Source organism: Penaeus chinensis, chromosome 35 (genome assembly GCF_019202785.1).
Source record: "Penaeus chinensis breed Huanghai No. 1 chromosome 35, ASM1920278v2, whole genome shotgun sequence".
NCBI lineage: Eukaryota > Metazoa > Arthropoda > Malacostraca > Decapoda > Penaeidae > Penaeus > Penaeus chinensis.
Genome location: NC_061853.1, coordinates 6,498,940 through 6,506,439, shown reverse-complemented (window position 1 = coordinate 6,506,439; position 7,500 = coordinate 6,498,940). Strand labels below are relative to the sequence as shown.

Here is a 7,500-nt window from a genome sequence, read left to right as displayed (position 1 = left end):
TCTTCCTCCTCCTCCTCCTCATCTTACCTCTTCTCTCCCACCTCCTCCTATCTCTCCTCTTTTTTTTTTTTTGTTCTACGGAGATAAAGGGCATCGTTAACACGTCACCCGCTCCCTTTTCTCCCTACGTACAAGAACCTCATTATAGTCTCTCCGATCGATCTCTCAGCGGTCACGATCCGACGGCACCGTGGGGGTTCTTAAAGGGACCGCGTTCGTGAGTGGCCCGGATCGATTCGGATTCATGCGTCTTTGTTTACGTTCTTTTAAGGCGAGGAGAAAAGGCTGCTCGTCACGTGAGGAGGAGGACTGGAGATGAGGGAGATAGAAGGGTGAAATCTTGCGTTGGCAGGAAGAGAAAATAGGTCGCAGAGGAGAGAATGTTAGTTCTTAAAGGAATGAGAAGTAGAGGGAAAGAGAAGGAAATAAGAACGACGAGAAAACTAAAAGAAAATACAAGAGACAATGATAAGAAAGGAATAAATGAGGCGTAAAAAAAACAAAGAAATGTTACATCGTGCTTGAAACTTTATCTTTCTGGCTGCAAAGGAGAGAACTGATGGTATTGAACGAACACAATGAAAACGTAGAATGAGAGAAGAGGAAGAATAAGTATGCAGAAAAAATAATAAGAGGGAAGGAGAAAAGAAGGAAAAGAAGAAAAGAAGAGGAAGGAGAGAAAAAAGGAAACGAAATAGAACAAGAGGAAGGAGTGAAGAAAACAGATTTTTTTTTTACGAAAGAAAAGAATAAAATGAAAAGATAAAAGGCGAAACGACGAAGAAGATGGATAATAAACACAGGGGAATGTCGAAAATGAAGATAATAGCCAGCAAATGATAGTGTATAAGAATTGTGACGATAAGAGGAGGAATAAAGGTGAAACCCAAAGAAAAAGATTCAAAGAAGAATAAGTGACAATGATAATAAAAATAAGGAAGAGGCGGGACAGGAGAAGAAGAATGTTCGTTTAAACATCTATTTGTGTTCTTGCCTCGTGAACATTTTACAGTAACAAACTTTGTGAACATTTATATATTAAGGACTAAAAAATTATCGAGTAAATGAAAAAGAGAAAAAAAAAAAAATATATAGAAAAAGTAAAACACGATATCTTATGAATTTGTAAACCATATTACATGCGATACGTTGATAAATTAAGATGTGGCATGCATGGTAAGCAGAGTGCATGACGACAGCAACTTCAACCCCATACCATGCAGGATAACCTAACATGCAGAAAAAAAATAAAATACAACAAAATCATGCAGAAAAGAAATTTTAAGAATATGGCATGCAGTTTGTGTAAGCTAATGACAGTAACATGCATGACACAACAACAGGCATTACTGGGAAAGCACTATCAAGACCACGAGTGTCAGGCAGTTACATGCATGACTAGGAATGTCAATCATCATTATCATAAGGGTAATCACATGCACAGGTTATATGGTAAAGCAGGCTGCATATTCAAGCATCATGGTCATGCACCACTAAAGGAAGAAGAAATAGATAAGACGAGAAAAGGAGGAAGATATGGAAAAGGAGAAGTAGGAGGAGGAGGAGGGAATGGAGAAGAGGAAGAAGGACACGAAGAAGAAGGATGTGATGATAAGAGAGAGAGAAACAAATACAACATGCATTTGTAGTTAGTAGAAAAAACAAAACAAAAAAAAAAACATGCAATAAAGCAGACTAAAGGCTAATACCCTCTAACACGAAGGAATCATAAATGTAAAGCAGAGAAAGCAAACACGCCATTACAACCGACCAAGCAAGCACGAGAACACCCAATGGGCCCAAGCAGTCTGAACTTGCGGTTAAGAGCATATCCGCGAGAGTTGCAAGCAGGAACTGTGCATGACCGATTCTTGCATGACATCATGCTGTTTGTGTAGACGTATTTTGATATATTCCTTTTATTAAAGTGAGGGAGAGAGAAAGATTGACAGAGGCAGAGGGAGAGAGAGATGAAAAGGAGAAAGATAGACAGATGGAGAGATAGATAGATATATAGATAGATAGATAGAGAGAGAGAGAGAGAGAGAGAGAGAGAGAGAGAGAGAGAGAGAGAGAGAGAGAGAGAGAGAGAGAGAGAGAAAGAGAGAGAAAGAAACCAAGAGAGACGAAGAGAGAGAGAGAGAGAGAGAGAGAGAAAGAGAGAGAAAGAAACCAAGAGAGACGAAGAGAGAGAGAGAGAGAAACAGAGAGCGAGAGAGAGTGGAAGGTGAACCTAAGGTCATCCATTTCACATTTCGAAAAGTCTTTTATCTTTGGCAGCTTAGCTTAGAACTTCCTCTCGCCCTGGAACCCATTACCGCCCTCGACCTCCTCCACCTCTAGGATCATTTTAGAAAGCAATAAAAGGAATAGAGTCTAATCAAAACAGAAAACCACAGAACACCGATTTAGAGAGGGGGTTACCTGCTCTAAGTGCCCCCCCCTCCAACTTTCCTCCACCTCTCCCTCTCCCTTTTCCTCTTCTTCCTCCTCCTCCTCCTCCTCCTCCCTTACCTCTTTCCTCCCACAACTCCTTTCTTTGCATGACCATTAGAATCGCCCTCCTTTCGAGGTACCTCTCCCTCTCCCCATCCCCCTCCCCCCTCCCCTCCTCCTCCTTTCTATTAACCCGCTATCTTCACCCCCCACCCCCACCAATCCTCCACACCCCCTGCCTCCGGTCTTCCGTCTCTCCCCCCCCTCCTCCCCACCGTCCTGACCTTTTTAAACCCGGTTTCATGCACATGGCCGAACCGATATGACCTACAAATAACAAAAAAAAAAAAAAAAAAAAAAAAGAAAACACATGCATGACGGCCGATATAACGAGTCTTGCTCTTCAGCCACTGTGCATGGTGTTCTGTGCATGGACAATATGGTAAGAAAACATATAAAAATCAAATAATTAATGCCATTTCCACTTAGATAAAATTGAATACATTCGCCTTTTCTGTGATTTTTTTTTTCTTTTAAAATTTAATATCTACAATCCACATATATTTAAAATCAACCTCATACAAAAAATACAAATCAGCACCTACATAGAATCATAGAATCAATATTGTCATTATTACAGAACAAATCTTCTCGTATTGACGTTAAGAAAGAAAGAAAGAAAGAAAGAGAGAAAGAAAGAAACAAAGAAAGAAAAGTAATGATAAAAATAAGTATAACAATGATGGTAATAATAATGCTAAAAATAATGATGATAACAAGAATAATAATGATAGAAATAATGATAATAACAAGAATAATAATAATAAGAAGAAATGAACACACTTCAATCTAACCTCACTTGCCCAAGAAACTTGTAAAAAGTAACAAATCTAAAGGAATTTTCTCCGATAAGACTCAAGAACTTGAATTTAATATATCTTTTTGTCGCGATTAAATAGAGGCTGAAATTAATTAATTTTCTTGTTAAAGCATACATTGATTTTTCTTTAACGTTATTGTTTCTTTTAATTTTACTTGTGTTTTCGCTGAGTCACGGAAAACGTATATATTAACGTCTGTACATCTATTTAGCTGTTAATTATGTGTTTATTTATTTGTTATTTCTGTCAGAGAGGATTTGTCATGTGGCATTACAAAAGATGAGATTGAGATGTTCTGAAACGACTTCTTAATGTCATCTTCCGTAATGATATTAGCTTTTTCATCTTCTTGCAACTTATCCTTTCAACCTTGCAATATTTTCAGTTTCTTCGCGTTTGTCTTCCAATTCGCGGGGAAATAATGAAATATATCATGATTCATCATAATTGAGCAACATTTTTCGTCTTTTCCGTTTTTCCTTCTCACTTTCTATTGCAAATGAAATAAAAGAAAAGAAGAAAAAACATTAACTGATTTGCATACCAATTCATCCGTTATATCTGACTGCAATCGCGAGAAAAAAAGAAAAAACAAATCCGGAATATTAAGGAGACAACAGCTGATTTTTTTTTTCCTCCGGTCATCTAACCCTCAATGGAAATTGCTGCGTGATTTCAATACCGGCTCTACGGATATACGAATTAGGGAACATGTGTTGAAAGCACCGGATGGGTGAACATAATCCGAGCAGAAGTGAAGTGTGATTTCTTTAGGAATTCATATCATGCTCCCTTTAATACGCATGATCACACACACACATGGGGTAATGAGTGCGTGCATATGTTTGTGTATGGGAGAAGAGAGAGAGAGAGAGAGAGAGAGAGAGAGAGAGAGAGAGAGAGAGAGAGAGATAGATAGATAGATAGATAGATAGATAGATAGAGAGAGAGAGAGAGAGAGAGAGAGAGAGAGAGAGAGAGAGAGAGAATGAGTGAGTGAGAGAGAGAGGAAGTTTGAGAGAAAGAGAGAGAGAGAGAGAGGAAGAGAGAGAGGAAGAGAGAGAGAAAGAGAGAGGAAGAAAGAGGAAGAGACAGACAGAGAGAGAGTATAGCCAGATCTAAGTACACAACAAGAAGGAAAAGAAAAACACAAAAAGAAAAAAAGAAAGAAAAAAAACAGACAGACAGAAAGAAGAATAAGTAAAAATAAGAAGACAATAAAGAAGAGAAGAGCAAGACGATGAAGAAGAGAAGAAGACAGGTACGGTCTGGAAGCAGTGCAGGCGGCAGTTGCAATGGCAATTAGAAGTTGAAAGCAGTTCTGGTTTGAATTAAGCGGAGCAAGTTGGGCAAATTATGCCCGCTTTTTGTATGTGTATGCCTATGTGTTCATCTATTGATCTGTCTGCCTATCTATATATCTGTCTGTGTCTCTGTCTATCTCTCTATCTATCTGTCTACCTATTTATCTATGTATGTGTATATATGAAAATATATACAACATTATGCGTATGTTTAATATATATATATATATATATATATATATATATATATATATATATATATATATATATATATATATGTGTGTGTGTGTGTGTGTGTGTGTGTGTGTGTGTGTGTGTGTGTGTGAGAGAGAGAGAGAGAGAGAGAGAGAGAGAGAGAGAGAGAGAGAGAGAGAGAGAGAGGAAAGAGCAAGAAAGAGAGAACAGAAAACACAAAAGAATATGCCTCAGCCGCCAGAATCAGTAACGACTGGATTCATAGCCCTCAGGTCCTTGACACCGTCCGTGAACGTTACCAAGAAGTCAGGTTCGTCCCTTATCTTTTTCATAATTTCTGTTACTTTTCCCTATATTCTAGAATGCAGGAGAAGATACGAATGTATAAGATTTTTTTTTTTCATGGTTGGATATTATTGATTATTCTAATTTTGATATTATATGGAGGTTTCTCATAGATTCTTATGTGACTTAATTGAAACCGAATGGGTGGGGAATGGAAAAGTTATATGATATAGGTAACTTGAGCGTGATCAGTTCTTTATCATTAATAAAAATAAAAACGTTTTTAGGCGTTAACTCCGCGTGGATTGGGACCTGCGTTTACAGTTATCTATCCAACCAATGGCCGATACTTTTAAAAGGAAACATGGGAAACATGCACGTACGCATCTACACGCGTCTGCCTTCAAAGTACACACACACACACACACACACACACACACACACACACACACACACACACACACACACACACACATACACATACACAGACACACACACACAGACACACACACACACACACACACACACACACACACACACACACACACACACACACACGCATATATATATATATATATATATATATATACATATATATACACACATATACACGTATACACCCACCCACACGCACATACGTTTGTGTGTAAGTATATAGATACATATAATTTTATATTAGCCACTTTTGTCGACAGAAGAACGGTAAGTAGAACCTGCAAATATCTCGACTCTTTCCTTCCGTTCGAAAAGCCGTAAATCCAACCGAGGGTCCTTATCAACAGCAGCAGCACAGCCTCTTGGGTCCGGGCGGCCGGGCGGACTGCCGGACGGACACTGTGACATATTATCACCACACGTCCTTCACCGGGCGGTTGGCGGTGGAAGACGAAAATAACCTAAGTCAAATGTATGCTCTCGTTCCTTGTGCTTCCCTTCGTCTATCGAGACTCCGTCGCTAAGTTCGTCGGCACTACGATCAAGAAATACTTCCAAGGAAATACTCACTTCTTAAGGTCTTAGAAAAGGAAGATCTCAAAGGAAGGTTGGACTGAGTTCTGAACGACCGAAGACGCTGCGCCCCGTCTTTATATACCGATCGCTCTTGGTGACCTCGTTTCGACGAAGAACTTCAGAAAGCGTCGTTCACTCAGAGGTCTTCGGGAGGGTTGAGGAGGGAGGGGCGGTTTGGGGGGGTGTGAGAGGGTTAAGGAGGAAGAGGGAGGGGAGGGAGGTAGGGAAAGAAAATGGGGGAAGGGCGAGGCAGGGGAGGAAGAGAGGGGGAGAGGAAAGGTAACGGATGCGAGGGAGGATGAGAGGAATAAGAGGAAGTAGAGGAGGAAGAGGATGAGGAGGATGGGTGTAAGGGAAGGAGAGAAGGGGGGAAGAGGAGAGAGAAGCGGAGGTAGGGAGGTAAAGAGAGGAAGAAGAGGAAGAAGGAGGAGGGGGGGATGGAGAGGCGGAGGGGGAGGAGTGAGAACAGGAAGGGGCGGAGAAGAGAACCCCGTCGGCATCGCGTAATATTAGCCGGGTTTTCCAGCCGAGCCTCGCGAGGAATATTATCACTATGTCTGCTGCCTCTTGCCCCCACTCGTTGCCTTGGGAGTGTGCTGTTCACTCACACACCGAGCGGGTTAGTCTCTTCTGTTTGTCGATGTGTCTTCCAGTTTATCAATATTTGATCTTACGCAGACGGGCGAATATCATCTCTTGAAGTGGCAGAGAAATTCATAAGTTGTGTTGAAGTTAAACCTCTCGCGAATACTTAAAATGGAAGTGCTTATTCAGTAGCTCATTCCGTGCTGTAAATTCGTTCGCACATTTTGATACCAGAAAATATTTTAGGATTGTTTGGCTCATGATTCGAAATGTCATGTGTTCTGATGGCCAGTGCGTGACTAAGCTGTGTTACACGAATATTGATGAGTATACACGGTTCCTATATTGATATATAATGATTTGAATAAGGCGCGCGTAGGGCAGCCAGAGGAGTTATATATGCGGCAGATTTTGTGGCACAGAGAAAAGGGAAAAAATGGAGATTCTGAAAAGGAAAAGGAGGAGGATAAAGAGGAGAACAAAGAAGACAGAGATTGGAATAGGAATGAAGTATAGAGATTAGAATGAGAATAGGAATAGGTAAAAAAAAAAAAAAAAAAGTATAGGGAATTAATAGAAATTAGAAGAAACATGAGAATAAGAATCAGTGATAATATACTCTGTCGTATAAAAAATAAAACACTAAAATCTTTCTCTTTGTTTATTAACTTTTAATACATATAAATATATTTTTTAATAAAGGATAAAAACATTTTATCTTTCAATATATTTTTTAAGCATCGAACATTTTTGTTATATACAAAAATAACAGGAATGACAGAAATAAGACCAGAAGTAAGAAA

At 39.5% G+C, this 7,500-nt stretch overlaps 1 protein-coding gene across 1 annotated transcript in view; it reads right to left on the bottom strand.

Moving 5' to 3' along the window:
- The window catches only part of LOC125044208 (PE cleavage protein A-like), a 13,422-nt gene extending 7,480 nt beyond the window's left edge, over positions 1-5,942 (bottom strand). Inside the window, exon 1 of the mRNA XM_047640718.1 lies at positions 5,815-5,942. The gene's annotated coding sequence lies outside the window, so the exon portion shown is untranslated. The remainder of the gene's footprint in view (positions 1-5,814) is intronic.
- Between the last annotated feature and the right edge of the window lie 1,558 nt (positions 5,943-7,500).